The sequence below is a fragment of the Amblyomma maculatum genome, chromosome 10, assembly GCF_055883805.1.
Source record: "Amblyomma maculatum isolate TAMU_Amacu chromosome 10, ASM5588380v1, whole genome shotgun sequence".
NCBI lineage: Eukaryota > Metazoa > Arthropoda > Arachnida > Ixodida > Ixodidae > Amblyomma > Amblyomma maculatum.
The window spans coordinates 104,974,757-104,998,004 of NC_139353.1; the positions used below are offsets into that span (position 1 = coordinate 104,974,757).

Below are 23,248 nucleotides of genomic sequence, written 5' to 3' on the forward strand. Positions count from 1 at the left end.
AGCTCTAACCGAGGATGACCACATTAGCCTAGAAGCAACGAACAATAATTTCAGAGATATCATTACTGAGCGAGCTTAGACGTAGGCGATAGGATAGTTTAGGAGCAGACTTCTATGCTGTCTAAGGAGACAAAATATTTGATTAAGAAACGCCAAAATAAGAAAGCTTCCAATCCAATGGACCAGATAAAGCTGTTAGAGATATCAAAGCCAATAACTAAGCATAAAGTGGCGGATATAAGAATGTATAACATTGAGCAAATTGAGCATGCAGTATAGAACAGAGGAAGCCTTAAAACGGGGAACAAGATATTGGGCATAAGGAAAAATCAAACGCAAGCACTAAGGGACAAGGCGGGCAATTTCATCACGAATATAGACAAGATAGTCGAAGTAGGCGCAGAGTTTTGTACTCATCTGAACAGTAGCCAAAGTAGTCAGGACAGTAATGAGTTTGGAAGTGATGACGAGCAGTCAGACGTGCAGCCAGCAACAAAGGACGGGGTAGGGAAGTTTTGAAAACAATTATAAAGGGAAAAGAAGCGGTAGAGGATGAGGTAACTGCAGATTTGTCGAAGGAAGGGAAGGATATCGTGCTAGAAAAAGTAGCTACCCTGTATACGCAATGTCCTGTGTCATCGATGGTACCCGAACCATAAAACAACGCAAACATTACCTTAATTCATTAGCGGACGCTACGGATTTGAAACCGTATAAGCCAACCAGCTTAATATCTCTTTCATATAACGTGTTTACTGTATAACATGTTTACTAACAAAATCAAGACACTCTTAGACTTTAGTGAAGCAAAAGATTGAGCAATTTGTCGGAAAGGATACTACAATATTGACAATATTCACACTGTCAAACAAGTGATAGAAAAATGCTCGGAATATAAGCAGCCCTTATACATTGCGTTTATTCATTACGAAAAAGCATTTGACTCAGTAGAAACTTCGGCAGCCATAGAGGAATTGCCAAATCAGAGAGTAGACGAGATTTATGTGAAAGTACTGGAAGATATCTACAGTGGCTGCACAGCTATCATGTTCTGCATAATGCAACTGAAAAAAATCCCCACACAGAAAGGTGTTTGGCACAGAAAGATTATCTACCCCGTAACATTCACAACTTGATTAGAGGAAGTAATCAGAGACTTGGAATGGTAGCAGTTATCGATAAGGGTAGATGGAGAATACATCAGTAATTAGCGATCCTCTGATGACGTTGCCTCGCTGAGTAACTCCGGGAATGAACTACAAATAATTAATAATGACTTAGACTGTAAAAACAGAAAAGCAGGCTTGAAAATTAATGTGCAGAAGACTAAGACAATGTTCAACAGCCTCGGGAAAGCCCGGCAGTTTACGTTAGGTAGCGAAGCACTGGAAGAAGTTGGTGAATATGTCAACTTAGGACAGGTAGTAACCGCAGATCCGGACCTTAAAAGGAAAATAACAAGGTGAATAGGATTGGGTTGGAGCGCATTTGGCAAGTACTCGAAGATTATGACTAGCAGCTTACCGGTATCGCTTAAGAGGAAAGTATGCAACATTTGTATCTTACCTTAATGGTAGCGGTAACGCTAAAAAATAGGAAGCGTGTATAGTGGGTCAGAGAAATAACTCAAGTTACTTATATTCTAGCAGAAATCAAGAAGACGAAATGGGCATCGTCAGGACATGTAGTGCAATGAGAGGATAACCAATGGTCGCTTAGGGTAACAAACTGAATTCCAAGGTAGGGAAATGTTAGCAGGGGGACGCAGAGAGGTGGATGGATGAAATTAAGTAGTTGGAAGGGTTCAAGTGGATGCCGCCAGCACACTATCGCGTTTATCGAGGAATATGTAAGAAGCATTCGCCCTGCAGTGGGCGAAGGCCTCTTACATATTCCTCAATAAACGCGGTCTCTCAGATGGCTGATGATGATGATGATGATGCTGACGACATGAAATAAAGAAGTTTGAGTCTTTCTGGCACCTATAATGACAATTTGCAAAGCATGCATGCACTATTAGAGCGTTGTCAATGATCAGGGCAACTAAAGCCGAAAGGTGAGTGGAAATTAACGCACAAAAGATTAAACTACTATTCAACAGCAATGGAAGGGCCTCGAAACAACTACTAGTAATTTAGCAAGCCAATATCATCAGCTCAATTGCAGATTGCAGCTATTCTGAAAAAGAGGTCTGTGAACACTTATACAACAGGTATTTTACTACCATCATCAGCAGCAGCTGCATACACTACGGCAACATAATGTATTCTTTCTCCTAGTGGATAATAAACAATATAGCGTCAGTGTAACACATGCTCGTTTCTTTCACGCCGCATTGACTCCTTTGGTATGGTGGAAGCAGCGCACGGTTGCATTCACAGCCTGAAATGACGCTAGAAAATGACAGTGACTGTGCCGGAGACGCGCTGCGCATAAGCGAGACATGAATGCGAGCGAGTGACCTGTCTTCGCGAACACTCTTCACGAACACACAATAAAGAGTAGCATGCCGATTAAGCGCCAGCGAACAATTGTGCTTCTCGGCTGTTTTGCGTGCAACTCGGAAGATATGGAGCAAGCTTTTGACCCATATTTGACTGCAGCGGGACAAGCGAAGAGAACAGACTAGCAGAAAAAAGCGTTCCGTCTATCGGCGGATCGGAAATGATCATTGTCTACAATGTGGTTGAATTCGATGAGGCAACTAAAATCAGTCCAGGAGCCGAACAAAGGCTTCATAATTATCGTTACAGCCATCGGTCGTTTGGACCTGAAAAGAAATACAGTCCCGGAACCTGAAAAAGCCTTTAGGAATTCATCCGGTCGCGGGCATAACTTTATTTCGCCCAAGTAAAAGTCGATGTGTGTTTAAGATACCTGCTGCGATGTAGAAATCAAGAAACCGAAGAACCTTGTGGCTCTTTTCACGCAGACCTCGAGGCGAAATCTGCAAATCACTTGTCGAAAGTCAGCAAGAAGTAATCCTCCGAAACAGTAATTTCGGCAGGGCTAACAAGAATGTGCGCACAAACCTTCTGAAGCACGAGCACTCTATCTTAGAAAATTTCGCAATGGTATGTATGATGTATAGGACATATTTAAACAGATCAAGGCTTTCAAAAGTGAACCTTCTTATCCCAAACAAAACACCGGTCGCTGTTCACGTTATCAGAACCATTAGTAAGGCTCTACCAGCTAACACAACTCCGATGATACTTGTAAGGGTGCCGTGGAAGATTCCACGGCGCATGTCGGGCGTAGGAAACACACTGCAACAAATGTGGAAAGAACCATTTTGCGAAACTGTGCAACACCAAGCGAAGAGTCACAACTGCTTACAAAAGTGACTTATGTTCAGATGACGCTCTTGCTGAGCCAAAACAGGAGATGTAATCTCATTTACAGTGAAAAAACAGCGAACCAAATTCCAGGTTTAAAATGGAGCGTCAGTATATGCCATTCCAGCGGATACAGATAAGTAAGCGAGTTTTATGAAGCCCCCAACACCTGGGGTTACACAATGGAATAGTGATCACTCTAATTGTATTTGTAGGCTTCTCGCCCGAAGCCTTTTATCAGAAAATTAATATTGTACTCAATTGGTGGAAAACCACTTGGTAAGCATTGGAGAACGAATGCGTCCGAAGCAATACGACTCTAAAGGCACCTATAAAATGGCGTCAGCGGTGCAGCAGGGTGCACAGTCAGCCACAAAGAGTATTACTGTGGACAAGTTTTAATCGATTCTCGTGCAATTTCAGAGACATTTTCCAGGAAGAGCATTAAAGAGTATAAATCCAGTTTGCACCAGATGTCGCTGTTTGTGTCGAGTTCCTGTGAGCACAAAGCCTCAGCTTCAGGTATTGCTTCGAGAACTGAAAGAAAATATCATCGTCAAAACGATCAAGCAACAGGTTAGGGGAGCCACATGGCAGTGGGAAAGAAATTAGGCGCATTCAGAATAAGAATAGACCAATATAATCTGAACGAAAAGATGAGCAGACAACAGCTCTCAGTGCCAATCCTAAAAACGCAGAGGGCTTCTTATATTCAATCTGAAGTCGCATTATATCGTAGACCTAAGTCAAATGTTTGAATCGTATTCCAGGCACCCTTTTAACTCTACAACTATTTTTCTTCGCTTTTTAGTTTGGCTGTGAGTAGCATATCGATATTGAGATAGGTGCAGAGAACTTTAGATGGTCAGAAAGACATCGATGTGTTGCATATGACATTCTCATGTATCGCAAACGAAAGAGCAGAAAGAACGAACGAGGTGAGCACGACCAGAATCAGAAGCCCTTTGATGTGACGAAGGAATTCACATCAACTGGAAAGAGCTGGAGTTGAACACTGAAGTGATTGTCTTGGGTCATAAGCTGACAAGCCTAGTCCCTATGGCAGACCCTGAAAAGACCGGTAATTTGTGGCATATCCCCATTAATCGATATGTGCGGAACCGTTCAGGTGCACCATGGTTTATTACATCTGCAGATTACTATGTGGCGTATTCGATGGCATGAAAAACAATAAGAAAACAAACCCCATGATGCCTAGTGGACGTCAACAAAAGACCAAGAATTTGCGAACATGAAACATGTGGTCGAAGCACTAGCAGAGCTATGCTTTAAAAAAAACGTACAGTGTGATGGAATTGAAAAAGGGCTTCGAGCAGCTCTGCTACAAGGGGAATTGTCTGTATCTTTTATTAGCGAGTGCTTACCCGTTTTTCAACCAAGCATACTCGGACTGAAAAGGAGACGTTGGTCAGTACTTTTAACTCCCGAACTTTTCCACCAGTATGTGTTTGGTAGTCATGGAAAAGTAGTTACTGATCAAAGTCCCCCGCAATCTACAGTCTCAACGTCGCACAACGAAGTGCCAAGGAGATTGCATAGCATGCTGCTGCAGGTGAATCCATACAACATAGAGCTCGGTACTACCCAGGCAATGAGCTTGTCGCCGCAAACACAATGTCTACAGCTCTCCTTCCAGACACCGAAGGCAGCCACGAGTAGACAGACGTGAATTTCGTTGCATGTTAATATGTAAGACAAGAAACGCTTTAGGCGGTCAGAAGCGCTAATCAGAGGAATGAAGCACTGCTCAAACAAAACCTAATACATATCATAAAGCACCGCTTTAACCAAGCCGCTAAAACGTATAGGTATGTGGACTGTGGCCAGCATATCTAAAGTGGGATCCAATGATCATGGAAGGCTAGATTCTGATCTCTCCCATCCATCTAAAATAAATTCCCGAGTTGGCAGCGCCTGTCTACTCGGCAATGTCATGCAGTTTCGTAATATCGCAAACCTAGGATCAGTCGATACAGCGCCATGTCACCAGCCACCTGCCGAAAGGATGCCGGTAATTTTTCGCTGAAAATTCTGATGCCAAAAACGCCGATAACGCCGACGTCGGCCTGACCATTAATGGTATCTCTTTAAGAGACAGAATACTGTACAGAGTTCAACACGGCGTCATTCTCTGAGCAAACGTGACAAATTCAAGAGGCTGCTCTCGTCTCATCTTGATACTAAACCTTACCTAGGAAGTACACGCGAATGCATCATCTGGCCAGAAATGAGATATGGTGAGTGGGGAATATTTTATACATGGAAAATACACCAGGTTCAGGTCAACACACAACCAGAAGCATTGCTAAAACACTGCAGTGTCAAACTCCAGAGTCTCATGGCAAATAGCCATTTCCGACCTAATGGAGTTTCAAAGGAATCCTTTTCTGGTAATAGATTAATGGATCAGTGCATTTTGGAATATGATCTGCTGATGTCTACAGCATCTGCAAGTTCTGCCAAGTGTCTTAAGGTTTGCGTCGCTAAGTATAACTTTTATTTGTTATCAGTGAACCTGAAACGCAGTTTTGAAAAGTTGAATTTCATACCTTTGTTCGTAAATCGCATTTCTAAACACAAGAATTCAAGCCCAAATTGCGAAAAAAATATTATGCAGGATTATGTGGCAAAAAGAGCGAAGCTGTTGTTCAAAAAGCTCTTGAAACTGGTAGTCACCAAGAGCTAGTCTTCTTGTATTACCTCAACGTGCTCCTTTAGGAATAGGAGCCAGCCCAGCGACACTCCAATAACACAAACAATCCTTTCAACTCTTGTCTTGCTGCAGTCAAGTATAGCAAACTTTCAGAGAAAGAAGTGAGCAAAACAACAGTGTGTGATGTTCAAATGTGCCAAAGATCTCACGCCTCTGAAAAAAGGGGGCAAACTCAGTCCACCCGATCATACAGCAGCATGCATGAAAAATACATTGTGATCGAGCACATTGGTTCATAACTTATGATGTTTAGTGGATGGCAGCAGACGAAACCTTGTGCACACCTGAGACGGACTCTGTCAGATAGCAGTGACATCGAGCCTAACAAACAGCATTGTCCCCATCCCCAACAACAAGGATTGCCCCAGAATGAAGAGTTCCCACGGCCGAGTCCCCAAAGGCGAATGAAGAGTCCGACAGGAACGCAAGGCGGTGACGTGAAAGGTCAAGTCACAATATCCGACCATCGAGGAATTTACAACTTTTTTGTATATTGAGGTCTTCAAGCTAACCAGGGGAGCACGTTGGAAGAGGTATTTTATTAACATCAGTACCAGCGGCATCCCCTTCAGCAGCGATTTGTATATTTTCCCCTAGCCTAGAGCCTAGTAAACAACCGAACAACACAGCATCTAAGTTATGAGAAGGACTCGTTTCTTTTCCGCGCCATTTAAAATACAACTTTTAGACGCGCGACAAAAAGTACAGCGTATGCATGTCTGATGATTTCTCATTCTCATTTATTCACCTTGCCTGCGCTCGCTGTGGAACCTGTGTGTATCTTCAAAAACATTTACATTTCTTCCGCGGCACCCTCCAAGAAAAAAGAACAACTAAAAATGGTCAAGGGTGTAGGTCGAAGCCACGTTTTCACCTTTTCAGTGCTTAGCAACGTTCTCCCTCACTAATAGCAAATAGATGAGCAATTGCTTTTTTCGGTTCCCTGGGTTCTCTGTTAAGTTCTAGCCGAATTTGATACCTCACAATCGTACGTAAAATATATTCTCCTGTTGCGGGCCCATATGTATCAAGTACTATACCAGGCTGCGTAAACAATGACTTCATTGTCTATTTTCAGCCATCCTGTTTGCGGAAAACGGAGTTCATGATTGTTAAAATATTTAGTAAATCTGTCCTACAATAAACGAATATGCCGCGATCTCCTACTTTCTACTCGCTTGTCTTTTTTTTTCTATTGAAAATTTAATAATTAGAACATTGTACTGTTTTGCTGTACTCAGGCCGATTCGACGTCGTGCTAGAAGACTTCGATTGTCGAATTACTATGACTAGTTGCCGGCGTTGTGCATAGTCTCATTGCTATGATCACGGTCAACATTTTGTTAATTCTGCAAAAAAATATGTTACCAGTTATATTTAACAATAGCCACACACCTAGCTCCAGTGCACTACACGATAATGTATTAAGCGCCCCCTTTTAACGCCGTATGTGCGTGACTTGTGCTTTCAACCTAAGCCAATGATATCTACTAGCTGCGTGTTCCTCGAACAGCACTTCTAGGCTAACCTGACCAAGTAAGAGAGAAAGAACGGGACTCCGCCTCACCTGTGTTGAGCGCAGGATTGTGTAGTGCAGAGTTGAGCCGTCTTCGGGACCGGGCTGGGCAGCAGGAATATTGTTAACGCCAACACAACGCCCACTAGCAGCATGATGGCGAACACCTTGGCCTCCTTCGACGATTTTAAGCCGCTTGGGACAGTCGGCGGCGAGAGTGTCAACTGTGACAGCGATAGCAAATTGTCAGAGCGCAACGTGTGTCGCATGCTCCAAACCGATATGAATGACAAGGCATTAGTTGCAGACGTTTAAGGGAGCATTCAATTCAATGCGTCACTTGTTGAGCTCTCTACTCTGTGAACTCTACCCTTCTCCATGTATCACTATAACACCTACAAACATTATTCCAATTTCCATCTGATGTGGCGCAGTAAATAGGCTGCTACTCAGGCTCCACTATACTGAGTTAGGGAACCCGAGTTCCGTTCTAGCTGTGTGGCAGCCACTATTTTATTGATGCAAGCAAAGCTCTGGTGGGCTGTGTGATGAGAGCTCTCATCAAAAATCCAAATGAGTCGTCGATTATGACTTACCCTTAGCCTGAATAAAGTTACGATGTTAAAACCCACAAACCGATCAAATCAATATAATTCAATGCGTTGAAACGTAATTATTACTTTCGCGGGATGAGCCGAAATGCAGTGTTAGAGCCGTTTACGGTAGAGGCCATGATAAAGAAGAAAGAACTATGGTATTTAAAGATACGTCATTTATTTTCTCCGTGTACGAAAGGGTTAAGATAGACTGCATAAAAATGAAGTGTTTGATTAATATTTCTGTGGAAAGAAAAAGAGACAAAGTATGTCACTCCTCCTGTTCCATCATTGTCTCAGTGAAAACACTTATAGTGCTTTCATTGAGACACTTCCCGAATACCATGCATCAACTTTTCTATAATCTAAACATCAATTTAGAGATAGAGAAAACTGTCTCAAGAATTAACTAAAAGTCATTCGAAATAAAACAAGCATCTGCATTTTCTTTTTACCCGACAGTTGGTGATGGCTGAGGATCCAAGGGATGTAGGTTCGGTTCGCGGTGGAGACTATTTTTTTTTATAACGAGGATTCGCTAACCTCTTAAGCGTTGCTAAGTAACGTCGGCAGAGCTTGGCAAGGAGCCATGCGCAGCTGGCCTTGGCTGTGAGGTCACGCGCATGCGCAGAACTAGGCTATGTGGAGCCACGCGAAGTTGCGATCTGACACGGGTAGTGAAGCTTTCGCTTCAAAAAGGGGATTGTTAGCCACTTGCTGATATACTCAGTTTCTGCCCTCGGATGTGCGCACCAGTCGAGGTTGACTCTTACATTAGCCAGGAAAGTCCTGCCCGTTCTCGGGGCGCACAATCCCAATACCCAGTATTAATTGAGTAGGCATTGAAGCAGAGCAGCGACGCGCACCCTCTAAAGGCATCTCCGCTTTTTGACGGCCGAGCGTGGATTGGCTTGTTAGCCACAAAAATCGAAGCTGTTTGCTGTGTAAGGCACAGTTGGAAATTCGCATTCTGACAGCGGCAGCCGAAATTCAAAAGGAAGAGCAGATACGTATTTTCGGCCTATTCTCCAGTCTCACATCGATAACGAACAGACTAATACGATTGGACAACCACGCTTGACAGACGCCGAGTCTCATCACATGGGTTACGAACGAAGGGCGAGAATTCAAAACGTATTTAGAGGCGCTGGTACCAGCTTTATTATTCGGCAGAGTTAGGACTGCGCCTGATCTGTAATTGATGTCTGAGGAGAAATGAAAATTCATGGATTAATACGTAGATGCGTAAATCCCGCGCAGGGCCTTCCAAAGTGTACATTCACGAAGCATGCATTGTCGCTCGGAATGCACAACGCAACAGGCACGACAAGAAGCTCGAGCCAAGGCGTTACACAAAGCCCATGCTACTGGCAATACAGCGGCCTACGTAGACTCGGCAGAATACAGTCGCCCCATGACATATGCCATCATTGTGATTTGGTAAACCTCTCATCAATCAGTTTCCGCCTCTGTCAAAGCAAAAACGTCGACAGAAGCCGAAGCGGCAGCCATAGTGCTAGCCATATCCAATTTGAAATAGAATGAAATGAATAAAGAAAGAAAACACACCCGTTGACACCTACCGCAGGTAAGAACAACCGTGTTTGCTTTAGGAATGCTATTGGCAGCGCTGGCACAAATATAGCGACGTCTTTGACTATGTCATTGGTTGGTGAGGTGTTCTGCTATAAACATATATTAAAGCGAATCAAAACATAGCAAAGTATAAAAGTCGCTGCCTTCCATTTAACAAGACCTGTACTGCCTTACGTTGATATGAACAAAAATACCTGTGTGCGTGACACTGTGCCGTAGTCATAAAGCGTAGTATATTCAATTCCGGCACTCCAAACTGAAAAATATTAGTAGGACGAAGGACATGGTATGGTACCACCATGTGTAAAGCCCTGATTTCCTTCTTCCATCGATACTGCCAACAAGTGGTAAAATCTACCAGAATGAGCCAATATTTTATACTAATCTCCGGCAGACTCTTCCGTTACGAGTAATTTTTCGTTGCGCCGATCTGCTGGAGCAGCAAGCATCAGCCCACCTTGTTGGATACGGCGCCCATGCCGGCGTTCAGCAGATCGTTCAGTGCCTTCATGGACTCTTCCCTCGTCCATGTGCTGGCTGCTTTAGACGTCGTGGAGCGTAACGACGGCGCACGCAACGTGCGGGTCGATGTCGTCTTGGCCGATCCCCTTGCCAGAGTGGAGTCGCATTCATCTGGAAGAAGCTCCTCTCGCTTCACGACGTCGTTGGGCTCCTGCGAAAAGACGCTGACGGTAAACTCCCCCTGATGGAGAGCACGGCGATGCCGATAGTTGTAGCAGCAGCGAACACAGCCGCGCTTGTGCCGAACGCACGCACAAACGACGTCCAGTTTATTAAGATCCTCGGATTTTGTTGTTTCTCAATTGAGCGGTAAAATGGAAAATACACGATTTCAGAACTTTGTCCGAGAAAATATATTCAGCAATTAAGGGAACTGAAATTATACTTCAGGGGAACTTATAAACCAAGAAATCCTCAGAGGTGGCCTTTGTGAGCAGTCAAGTCAGATTTGAAGCTTTGTGTGAAGCCGATATTACTCAGTCAATTTGTTTTAAAACTGCCCGTGACAACTGCTCGCCATCGACTTGGGTAGCCCATCCCAGTTCCCAACCCTTCCCAGTGACGTCACTAGTGCATACTGGCCTCGCCTGCTCATTAGACGCTCTCTAGTTATGCGGGCGGGACGAAGTGGCGAGGGGCACCGTCGTGGCTTCTTTTCATTGCTCCTTGCGCGCCGCATTAGGATGAGTTGGAAAGGGGGAGAGGAAGAGCTACATTTTAAATCGCCCATATGCTGGGGTGTCAGCTCAAGAGCAGGGTTTCCAGAACACGTCGCCCAGGTCCAAGTACTCCAGGCCGCCGTCTAAGCGGATACTGTACCTGTCGGATATTGAAGTTTTAGCGCCATATGTTCAGTGCTAATGAAGGCGACAAATATTTTTTAGTTTCGGAGGTTGATGGGTTACTTATTCTTAGTGCTCGCTTTATAATTTTAGCAAAGAACGCTTCATGGACCCCCTTACCACAATTATGAAAGTCAATGCTGACAACTTTGCAAACAGTTACGGAGGCCACTTAACACTTCCATGTTGCGAATGCGAGAGCATGAGTCTAAAAAAATTACAGGGTCTCTTACGATATCTCTAAAGAGGCGAAGGGCGAAAACCTAGCAGCAGTAATTATAGTCATTTTAGTCATTACTCCAAATTAATAAACATTTTATGATTTCTGATCAATTGTCGTCAATAAAAGTCGTTGTTAGGCATATTTGTCATTACAAGGTATTAGTAGTCATTTTAATCATTACTACTCATTACTAAGCAATTAAGTCTCTTGTAATCATCTATAGACAAGTCGCCGTTAGATATATTGGGCCTTATAAGTCATTAGTAATTTTATCAATTGCAGCATACAAACTGTCGTTGACATGTGAGTCATTACAAGTCATTAGCAGTCATTATAACCTCTACCAACCTCTATTATAACCTCTATTAATCACTATCACTCTAAATCATTTAAATTCTTTAACCTGTCTTCATACGGCAGACGTTTTTTAATGACGCGTCCGTTGGTCAGTTTCAGCCGACGCACCAAGAACCTAAAAAGATTTTCGCCTTAATAAGAAGCTAATTAACGTAGCATAAGATGCAGACTAAGTTTGATTAGCGGTTGAATCAGGGTGGGCTAAGGTAAATATGGCATGGAAGAAGGTGAATATAAGTAGGACTCATATAGGGCCACTCTGCACTTGCCAAAATGATGTCTGTCCAAAATGATGTCTCTCCAATTTTTCAAGACCACTTTGTGTCAGGTCCCGTCGCAAAAATGTCAATTGTGTTTTTCTCCTAATATATAGCCATGATGTAATCACTAAAAGTGCGTCCTAAGGTAGCTTTGCATGCAGCACGCATGTTAAATTTTGGCTCACTTCCTGTATTCCTAGAGTAGAAAAATTAACGGTCCTTTATGACATACTTAGGGCATGATGTACCAAGCCCCTCGTTTATCGGCACTTGTGGACTCAAAATCTTTAAGAGCGGGCTCAATATTGGCAGTGATAATCCGATAGGGGGAACTTAAGTGTTCTAAGAAGTCACCCTCGCCCCTCTAACGCTGATGCGTAGCATATCGCACATCACACAGACGCATTTGCGTTTCGCCTCGATCGAAACACGGCTACCACTGTCGGGTTCGAACCCGGGTTCATAGGATGAGTATCTGAGCGTCCTAACAACTGAGCCATCGATGCGGGTGACCTATCTTCATTAGAATAGTTTTGCGGGCGAGTTGGTTCATTGCAGATCAAAATGTAAACTGCGCGTAAAAACGGGACAATAGGCGAAGGAACACAAGACAACACGGGCGCAGACTTCCATCTGTTTTATTGGTGAACGAAAGCACATGCTATGATTGTGGTTTGCCTTTTTGGAACATGGCGTCTGAGTGCTAGACCTTTTATCGTGCAATCTGCAATATGTTTTCTCATAGTGTGAAACACGTTTACGATAAAATTTTACCGTGTTATGTTTATCACGCCTGGTGTTAAAGATAGCAGTGGTTACGAGCCTGCGTTCCCTCATGTATATAGCATGTGCTTTCGTTCACCAATAAACAATTGGAAGTCTGCGCCCGTGTTGTCTTGTTTGTGTTCCTTCGCCTATTGTCCCGTCTTTTCGCGCAGTTTACATTTTGATCTGCAACCTATCTTCGTTTACGGCACAATTAAGGTGTCCACAAGGAAGTGTGGTAGTTACTGCGCAGTTTCTTTCTATAAAAAGATTTACATTGCGAGTACGCTTTTGCAGTCTAGTTGGTGCCTAAGCATTCTGTTATTTTGCGCAAAAAACACGACACAAAAGAAACGAGGTAGACAGGACAAGCGCTTTTCCTGTCTACCTCGTTTCTTTTGTGTCGTGTTTTTTGCGCAAAATAACAGAAGATTTACATTATTTTGCAGAAAAACACTTAAGACGTCAGGGAATGAAAATGTGTTTTAAAGGCGATAACGCTTCAACTGAAGACGAAGCTTAATATCCCCATCAATTTGATTATCTTTCGTGGTTGAAGGAATAGTCATGCCGCCGATTACAAAGGCACAGGCACCTAGGCTATGATGGCTAAAGCATAGTGAAAGAGGTAGTTAGGAAGTGCATACAACGCAGAGGAAACCCTTACGGATATTCCATATCTGTTCCAGATATGCTTTATGTGCTGCCAGATGTAAATATATAGGACAACAAATAAAATCTTATCTTGGCAAATCCAATCGGAAATCAGGCCAGATAGGGACTTATATGTACTAAATATTGCCCTTATATATCTCAGATATGGCTATATCATGTAACTTACAATTCATATCTGAGCGGGTAATGGGAGCTTACATTGCCAGAATATGGGTATATGTGGCACCCTCATGACCTTACCTGATAAAGGGCATATATGATGTCGTAATTACCTTATATGGACAGACCAGTGGCATGCCTGGTGTCATCACTATCTTATAAAACCTCATTGGGGCCATATGTGGGCGCCATAGTGGCTATGGATTAGCAATAGATGGCCTTCATCCACCTTCTGCAAATATGCAATTTTAGCATCACGTGGCCCAGCTTCAATTTTTTTACACATTCAGCATGCCCTGCATGCTTTTTGACATAATTGTATTCAATTTAGAGAAGCTACGATCGACTCTTATTATTTCAATTATTCTGCATATTTCGCTGCACATTATTATACCATGTGTTCCATAATCCAAGACTGCGCTAGGTTATGGCTACATGCTCCTCTTGCCCCCTACCAACTCGCGTTTTCATTTAAAATGCTGCGGCAGTCCGGAGCACTAAGCTTGGTCGGTTCAGTTGAGGGAGTACAAATATCTAGAAAATAATGCCAGTTCAGTATAAGGCCCCCGCCGCGCTCGCTAGAAGCATAGTCGATTCAGTTTAGCGATTCAAAATATTAAGAAAATGATGGCAGTTCAGTATACGGCATCCTTCTCGCTGGCTAGATGCTGACTCATTTTGTCCGGTGTTTCCCTCTTCCCTCTCAGAGGCAGCGGCGGTCGCTTAGCTTGCCTGCTTCGCGGGATTGCAATTCATCTCTCCTCGTGGCTGCTACGATCGGCTCCGCGGCTTGCTGCACTCTACCGCAGATGCCGCGCGCTTTCTTTTTGGTGTGTGCTTGCTTCGTGTCCTTTTGCCTTTCCGCTCCGTACGTGTTTGAGCGCGTGTTGGTGACTCGTTTCTTTTCGGTGGCAGATATCAGGGGTTCGGTGTGGCTGGTGGGCATGCTGAGGGTTGTGATGCTGGTGTGCGTGTATGTGTGCCAGCGCCTGTTCGCTGTTAGCTGTGTCCATGTAACAAAAATGCGACAGCAAAAATACAGGGGCTTCAGTCTGACCGCCAGCACAGAGGAAATTGCTGTGTTTGCCTCTGCTTGCCTCTGCTTAAAGTAACACCGGTACTTCCTGACAGCCTATGCACACTGCTAAATTTAGGTATTAGAAACAGTCCCAGCACTGCGTGGTATATCGCCCTACGGTTTAGCTGCGCCTTTTCTGAGTATCTAAAAACACTTAAATTCGATTTCAGCAGTCTAGATCGATTTCAATAGCCGTTCTTTATTTCCATTAGATTCGCAATTAAACCAAAAAGCTCATTCTAAAACCATTTACTGGTTAATGCCTTGTGTAAAAGAGTAGGTTCAAATTTAATATCTAGTTTAATAGATTATTATCTTTCTCTTTAGATTCTCGTTAAACAGGTAGGTCCATTATTTTGTTCAGATACCTCATTAGTTTGTTGTAGTTTCGCGTGTAAATCAGTAGGATCTCAATAATTAATAACGAATAAGCATGCGCCTAACTCTCAGTACCCGAGTAATTCAGGCCTGTCTTTGAGCGATTCCATAGAGAGGAAAAAAGAAAACCTGTGGCTCGAAAGCTGTATTCCTGTCTATAGGTTCGGTATGGAAGGAAAAATGAGGTTTCCCCCTTGGCAAACTTGATTGAGCGTGCGGCTGTCTGTTTAGCTTGAATATTGAAATTTTCGTTCTGTACGTTTTAATAACTTGTTATGTTGAGTTGCAGATCATAGGTGATATGCTCCCCCCTTGTATGCCCTGCTGTGAATTTAGAAATGTGAAAAGAAGGGAAAAATATGGGTGCGATACATGTAACTCAATAACTGGTTAATGGTCTCCAGCCGGTTGTTGTTCCTTGGCAATTCCTTCATCCTACTCGTGTCCTTATTGTTGATTCAGTGAGTATATGCACCAGTACGTATTGGCCTAGCTCAACGCAAGCAGGATTGAAATAGCTATCCTATTGGTTCTAGTCACAAGCTATTAGCTGGACGGGATCAGCTGTCGGTCATTCATGCCTGAATGAATGTTTAAATTTCGCGCTTTTACATTCAAGCTTCACGTCCTGACATATAGATGGTGCAAACCGTTATTTTCCCCGTTTCCTGAGTAAATCGCCAAACTTCCTTGCTGCTGTAACTTTTTGCTCTCATCTAGCATCCGTTGTGCTCTCAGCACATTTATGCGCAATATCAGTTGTCATATCAGGTACTGCAAATACGGAATTGCGCAGATAAGGTATACCTCGCCAAATGCAAATTTGATACGGCAAATAAGGAAGTGGGCCGATATGCCTTATCTGATCCAGAATGGTCCAGATATTTCATATCTGCCCGATTCCTTCTATTTTTATATACGTCTAGAGATGACATTTTTCTAAGGGAAGGGAAAGAACCAGTAGTGAATTAATACCTACCGGTTCATTCTAAGATGCAGTACACACTGATTATTTTATCTATTGTAGGCCGTCATTGCACCCGCCACTGCTTCAGTGGTGGTGGTAATGGTGGTGGTGAAAACATTTATTGCACATTTTGGATGTTTGTTTGGCGCCGAGCCATAAGGAGCTCGGTCTTACAATACTCTGTGGAGACCCTAGCCAGGGACCCCATTGGCGGTTGCCACCACCCGCGCACACCGCGTTAAGGCCCTTTGGGCCTGTAGGTCGCAGCAGCCGAGCAGGGTCGCCTCCCAGTCCTCCCGGGAAGGGTTAGCGATTGGGGGAAGAAATGGGTTTCGTAGGCAGGCCCATACCATGTGGTAGGTGTCAGCCACCTCTCCACGGTACTGGCACTCGCCAGTGAATTACGAGTCAAAATGTTGAAGTATTTCCGGGCACAGCATCGTGTTAGTGAAGAGGCGCAGGAGCAGCCTCTCGTCCGCTTTTCCTAACTCTCTGCAGAGGTTAGGATATTTGCGATGCGAGTTTTGATGAAACACTACAACATCTTTGAATGTGTAGGCCGGATTGGAATCAACGTCCTCACCCGATTTGAGTCCCGAGGAAACTGTCCGGAGAGAAACCGCGCGGGCGGCTGCCTTATCTGCCTCGTTCCCTGCAAAACCCTGTTGGCTAGGAGCCCAGACGAGATATCGGCACACAGGGTGGGTCCCGACTATAATTTTGATATATTCTATAGGCTAAGGGGGTCGTCCACCCTTGCGCGACGTTCCGACAAGCCCCTCGTGAGTCAGTGATGATATCTTTAGAAGTGTGGTCTGAGGCGCCGAGTGCAATGGCTTTCTCTTCAGGGTGTGTTATAGATTTGGCCTTGAATGTAAGGCCATCGAGCGTTTTCCCGTTGTGAATGACTGCGACCGTATACCAGTCCCCCGGATGGGGGCCCGAGGTATCCACGTAGAACACACCTGATTTGTTGCCATAATGGCGGGCCAAGGTTGCGCTCGCGCCAGGCGCCGCCCATTATGGCCTTCTCGTGACATGTTGGCAGTGGTGTACGACAGCTGTGGCTGCGGCGTGCGTCTTTCTCTCCCTTTTCTTTTTTTCTTCTCTATTTTCTCCTTTCCGCACGAGGCAGCGGAGGTGGCTCAGCTACAGAGCCAGTAGCAGGCCCGTGCATTTTCTTTTCCTTCTTCCTACAGCCACAACAACAGTTCCAACGCCGCCGGGCAGCGCATTTTGCCTTCCGCGAGTGACAGATGCTGCGCCTTTCCTTTCCTGAGAACGAAATATCGAACGCCGGTGAACGGGGGCTCGACACGGAAGCAAGGAGAGTTTAGTTGCTGGGGAACGGCGCAGAAGGCGGGAGAAAACTTCTTTTGATCCCGAGGTAGTCACTGCTTTTTTCTACGTACATCTAGGCATGCAAGAGCTAACCAATCTTTTTTTTTTCTTGCGGCCCAGCGTGCATTTAGTGGAGAGGAGGGCGCAATTTTGGTTGCCAATATTTTGCGTTAATGCCGCTCTATCTTATGATATTTTGCGTTGCGGAGAGGACTGATGGGGTACCTATTACTCGTGTTTGTTTTCTAATTTTTGTAAATAACTTCAACAGTATTACTTGATGGTAGAAAAATCTTGCAGCCCAATTACGTCGCCGCGTTTCCAAGTAGCTGAGCACTAGTTCAGCGAAGCTGCGTCGATGCCTCCTTTCAGCAGGTCATTAGGCACCTTTGTGGAGTCGTCCCTTGTCCTTTGGCAGACTGCCGTCGACGTGTAGTACTGCGACGGCTCACGTGTCTCGGGGGTCGTAGACACCCTGTTCTGCTGGGACGGTCCTCCTGGAGGTGCTTCCGTAGGCAGTTGCCGCTGGGCGATTTCTTTGGCCTCCTGCACCAAATATTCACTTTAGTGTGCCTTTTTGCTAAGGCCTCCTACAGGTTATAGTGCTGACTAGTCTTTCCTATGAAGATAGACAGATCACGTCAACAACTAAAATGGCCGTGACTTCTATGATTGACCTACATTTATATGCTTAGAACCTCTACTGTGTAATATTTCTGAATAGGTGGCCTGATATGCAGTTTCTGAGTGGCATCTGGGTTTCGTAATGTCTGGTGTGAAATAATTATGCAGTTCTCATTACGTTAAATGACGAACGTGCGTGAAGATGGTGCCCCATTGAAACCGGTAGCCAGCAGGCTCAACGGTAACCGTCCGCGAAATGAGGGGCTATTTTTTACGAGCGCTTCGGATGCTTGCTTTATTGAAAGATAAGTTTGCTTCATGCGCTACCCTTTATCCGATACCCATCTCTAAGAAAACGCTGTACAGGCATCACAGAACTAAGAGCTCTGAATTCTTTTCTGTCCGTGAAAGTCGGCCAATCATATTTAAAGTGAATGCATGGCGACAGTATAGCTGGTATGTACTCCACCCACATGGCACCCAACTACGCCGCCGTCCACCATTTGTGCGGTGCATGTAGCAGATCAACTCCTGCCAGTCCTACTTCGATATTGTGGTTGCATTCAAGACGAAGTCCTGCCAGTTCTGCTCCGAGGGTGTGCTTGCATCGTGTTATGGTGGCTGACGTGCCACAATAATGCTGTCGCATGGAATTTGCATGCATCGGACACTTGTCTGTAAATGTCACTGACGGCTCTTCGTTTGTTTTTCGATTGTGGTGAAACGAAAAGGCGTCCGTGTGCTGTGCAATGTCAGTGCACGGTAAAGATCCCCAAGTGGTCGAAATTACTACGGAGCCTTCCACTACGGCATCTATTTTCCTCTTTCACTCCCACCTTCCTGCCTTCCCTTACTGCGTGAGTCTGCTCCGCCGGGGTGGTGCCGTGGTAAGACGCCCGACTACTGTGCCGGAGTACCCGGGTTCGAACCCGACCTCGGCGGCTGCGTTTCGATGGAGGCGAAACGAAGAAGCGTCCGTGTGCTGTGCGATGTCAGCGCACGTTAAAGATCCCCAGGTGGTAGAAATTACTCCGTTGCCCTTCACTACGGCTCTCTATTTGTCTCTTTCCACTTTCACTCCTATCTTCCTCCCTTCCCTTACGGCGCGGTTGCGGTGTCCACCGAAAACAAGTGAGACAGTTACCGCGCCTTTCCCTTCCTATAAATCAATCAATCAGGTGTCCTCAAAACAATCCTGACAGATAGTGCACATTTTGTTCCCTGTGAACTATTACCGTTATTATTAAAGTGAAAAAATGCGTTTCTAGGCTCACAGAAAGAAATCATGTCCGCGAGTGGCACGCGAGTTGGTTGGTTGGTTGGTTCACAGGAAGGGAAAGGCGCAGTATCTGTCACACTTTCTCTGTGGACACCTGAACCGCGCAGTAAGGGAAAGGAGGGAGATGGGAGTGAAAGTGGAAAGAGATAGAGAGCCGTAGTGGAGGCCTTCCGAGTAATTTCGACCACCTGGGAATCTAACGTGTGCTGACATCGTACAGCACCCGGACGCCTCTTCGTTTCGCCTTAATAGAAACGCAGCCACCGCGGTCAAGATCTAACGTGGGTACTCCGGCATAGTAGTCGGGCGTCTTACCACTTAACTACGGTTGCGGGGCAGATTTGTCGCGGGAAACCAAGATTCCGCGAGTGAGAGATGCTGCGCCTTTCCTTTCCTGTAAGCCAGTTAGAAATCGTCGGTAACTTAGTTGCGCAAAAATGAATGCTGATTGTGTGCGACAACCGGCGCGCTATGTACCGTGTGCAGGAGCAACGCTCACGCTTTCTCATTTCTCGACTGCATATTCTGAAATGCTCTTGGAACTTTTCTAGACGACGTATCTGCGCAGAAATCTTGATTTCCATCGTATATGACTTAGACATATGCACGTATGAAATGATATGTGATCTCGCATTATTTGGGACCTTGAAATGGGTCCTTGGGGCAAGCGCTTTATCTTCTGAGGATACCGGGGTAATACTGGCGGGCACGTTTAAAGCGAAAGCCTTTGTAGGCTCATGAAACACAATCCCGTGCGCGAGGGTAGTGAGCGAGATGCGTCATATTCTGCGAATTTCTGCGAAATGTGTTCTTGTCTAGAATTCCGCCCCGCCGGGGTGGTGCAGTGGTAAGGCGTCCGACTAGTGCTGGAGTACCGGGTACGAACCCGACCTTGACGGCTGCGTTTCGATGGAGGCGAAACGAAGAGGCGTCCGTGTGCTGTGCGATGTCAGCTCACGTTAAAGATCCCCGGGTGGTCGAAATTACTCCGTAGCCCTCTATTACGGCTCCTCTTTCTCTCTGTCCAATTGAACTCCCACCTTCCTCCCTTCCCCTTGAGGTGTCCACAGAAAACAAGTGAGACAGTTACCGCGCATTTCCCTTCCTGTAAATCAATCAGATTTTTTTTTGTCTAGCATTCCTGCAACCTGCAATCCCGCGCCAAGGAACACCATGCCACAGAAACGATAGTGCACCGTGCAAACACACTTGCCTAGAGAAAGTGTGACAGACTGCGCCTTTGTTTTCCTGAACACCGATTATAATTACATGTAGCCCTACAGCAAGTGCCGATAGGAGGCAAACGATGGGAAGGAAATGATAGGAGAGGAAATTACATGTAGCCCTACAGCGAGTGCCGATAGGAGGCAAACGATGGGAAGGAAATGATAGGAGAGGAAGTGTAGGTATTTTCCATTCTATGCTTTAGGCACATCGAACATGCATAAGACACATTGTCAACATGCACGGCACATAGTGCAAAAACAACCCCCCCCCCCATACACCAAGTTTGGTGCCTTAATCTGCTACCATTATTTGAGACAGTAGGCAGCAACCTTTGCTTAAAAAATATTACTGTAGTGAGGTAACAATAAGGCTTTCATTCCGACTATCCGATGTCACGGAAGCGCTGCTGCCCATCCAAAGAGGCTTTCATTTGCAACGTAGTTTATTGCTGCTGTTGCGCGCGGCGACAGTCGACCGAATCTGCCGTTGTCGCACATTGCAAGCGGCAATTAGACGCGCAAGGAAAGCATGCTTGTGGAGCAGTTGCTCTACTACGTGCACCGCAAGTATGACGGCCGGCGGTTTATTTGTTTGCCCTATGGTCACCAGTGCAAACTACCTATAGGACCCCCTTTACGCAATAAGGTGTTTCAGAGATCTGGCTGGCGGTGCATGCATTCAGGAGCCCTCAGCTTTATCGAGGCCCAAAGAATGAGAAAAATAATTTTTTCGCGCAATATGTGCCCTTACGCGGACCATGAGCTCACACACGTTGGGCAGCAGGTCACATGGAGCACTTCGACTTCGCAGAGTTACTTAGCGCACAACGTAATCTCCGTATACCTGCATTTTTATATTTACCAGCGCTGAAGGGGGATAGCGATTGGCGCCTGACACTGAGTTCGAAGAAGAGACATTATGCCTCGTGCCGAACGTGACCCGCGCCACTAAGCTGGCACCATACGGGATGTAGAGGCAAAGCATTTCGATGTGCCTTGCTTTTCGTCTCCTACAGCGGCCGCGGCTACACCCTAGAGTTCAGTCCCAGCTGCCGGACACTGTAGCTACTGAGCCTCCGGAATGACATCCAATACCTCGGCCATTCATCAGTTACAGCGCTCAGTCGCAGAGGACACGGACATCAACCGAAATCTGAGGATTAAAAACGAAAGGAATGTAACCGAAACCAAAAATGTCCCACCCTCTAGCGATTTAGATATACAAGTAGTGTAGTCGCGCCAGACCTACCGCTGCAGCCGAAGAAGCAGAGGGTGGAGCAGCTGTGGATGGCTCGAGAGTGGTCGTCGTCTCCGGCGCAGTTTTTATCGCAGAAGTAGCCGTCTGAGCTTTGGCGCCTTTACTTTTGGAGCGTCGCTTAGAGCGATCCTCCGCGGCGCCCTTGGTCTGCGTACGAGACTGGGTGGGCAACTTCGAAGCTGTAAGTGGTTCGCCGGGCGAACCGATGGCCTCAGTGACCGTGGCGGTCTTGTCGCTTCCCATACCTTCCGCGAAGCCGGAAGAGCCAGGCCTGGCACCCTTCGATTTCTTCGTCACCTTGGACGGCATGAGGCTGATAGAAACTCGACACTTTGCGTAATACCTAGAAAGAGCAGAAAGACAGCGATGTCGATGCAACGATCAGGCGCTTTCTTCTTGTGTGCGTGCAGCTCGTGCGCGCATGCTATGGCTGCCCTATCGCCACCGGTCGAAAACGATAGCTTAAAGTTCAGTTAAATAGGAGACAGAGAGAGAAATAACATTTATTTGCACCCGTCAAAAGGTTGGCGAGAATCCGAGGTGCAGCTCTGTCCTAGCCAAGTTCTCCTCCTCAGCCGTGGGCGTATCGCCGTTCCCCGAAAACTGCAGCAACGGAAGTGCCGGGCGCATCACTCAGAAATGAAACACAACCTTGTTTTGTCCGAGCATGAACCGCAGTACGGAAACTGAAAAGAAATATTAATGAGATAGTTTTATGGATTGAAATTACTTACCTTGAAGAGCGTAATGCATCAATAGCGTCCGTCGCGCCATCTTTGCGACGTTGAATAAATTAACTTAAAAATCACCGCGGCGTAAATCGGCACACAGCTTTAAAGCATGTTAAAAGGTGATTGCTGCTGAGAGCTGTCTGTGAACGCAACCTAAAGGCAACATACAATCACTTATGACAGGAATTGATAACGGTAAGGGTAATTGAATTGTGTAACCGTTGTCGTACCGTTACATCCTGGCTGCGTTCGCGGCTGGTTTTGCTGCTGTTAAGAACAAAATACATGCTATTATGCAACCTAAAGGGGAACATACCCTAGGAAATATGGTCCTAGCATATTTGAATGTGGTGAATTTAAAGGAAACCAAAACTTGTACCTGTATGAATCGAACACATGTCTTACAATCTGATACATGGTGTTAATCTATTGCGCCACAGAAGCAACGGGTAGTGCAGTCTTTAAATGCGCTCCTATTCGGTTTGAACAACGTACTAAACATAGCGCGACAGATGCAACTGGCATAATCAGAGGATTACTGCAGGCAATTTTAATTGATTTGGTTTAGTAAAAATTTATTTTCCACAGTAGGGGTCCTGGAGGACACTCGGCTAGGCGCCAGGTGTAGAGGGCAGCTCCCACGTGGGCACAGAGAGCCCGAAGCTCTCCGCCGCCGCGCGGGCCTCCTGGACAGCCCGAAGCTGATCATGTAGTGTAGCACTTTTTAAAACTTTGTCCCAACGTTCCTTGTTCTTGGCGTAGGCGTCGTTCGATGCACAACCA

General features: G+C 45.5%; 1 pseudogene; it reads right to left on the minus strand.

Moving 5' to 3' along the window:
• Positions 1-22,043, minus strand: part of LOC146177179 (neprilysin-1-like) — a 38,540-nt pseudogene extending 16,497 nt beyond the window's left edge.
• Between the last annotated feature and the right edge of the window lie 1,205 nt (positions 22,044-23,248).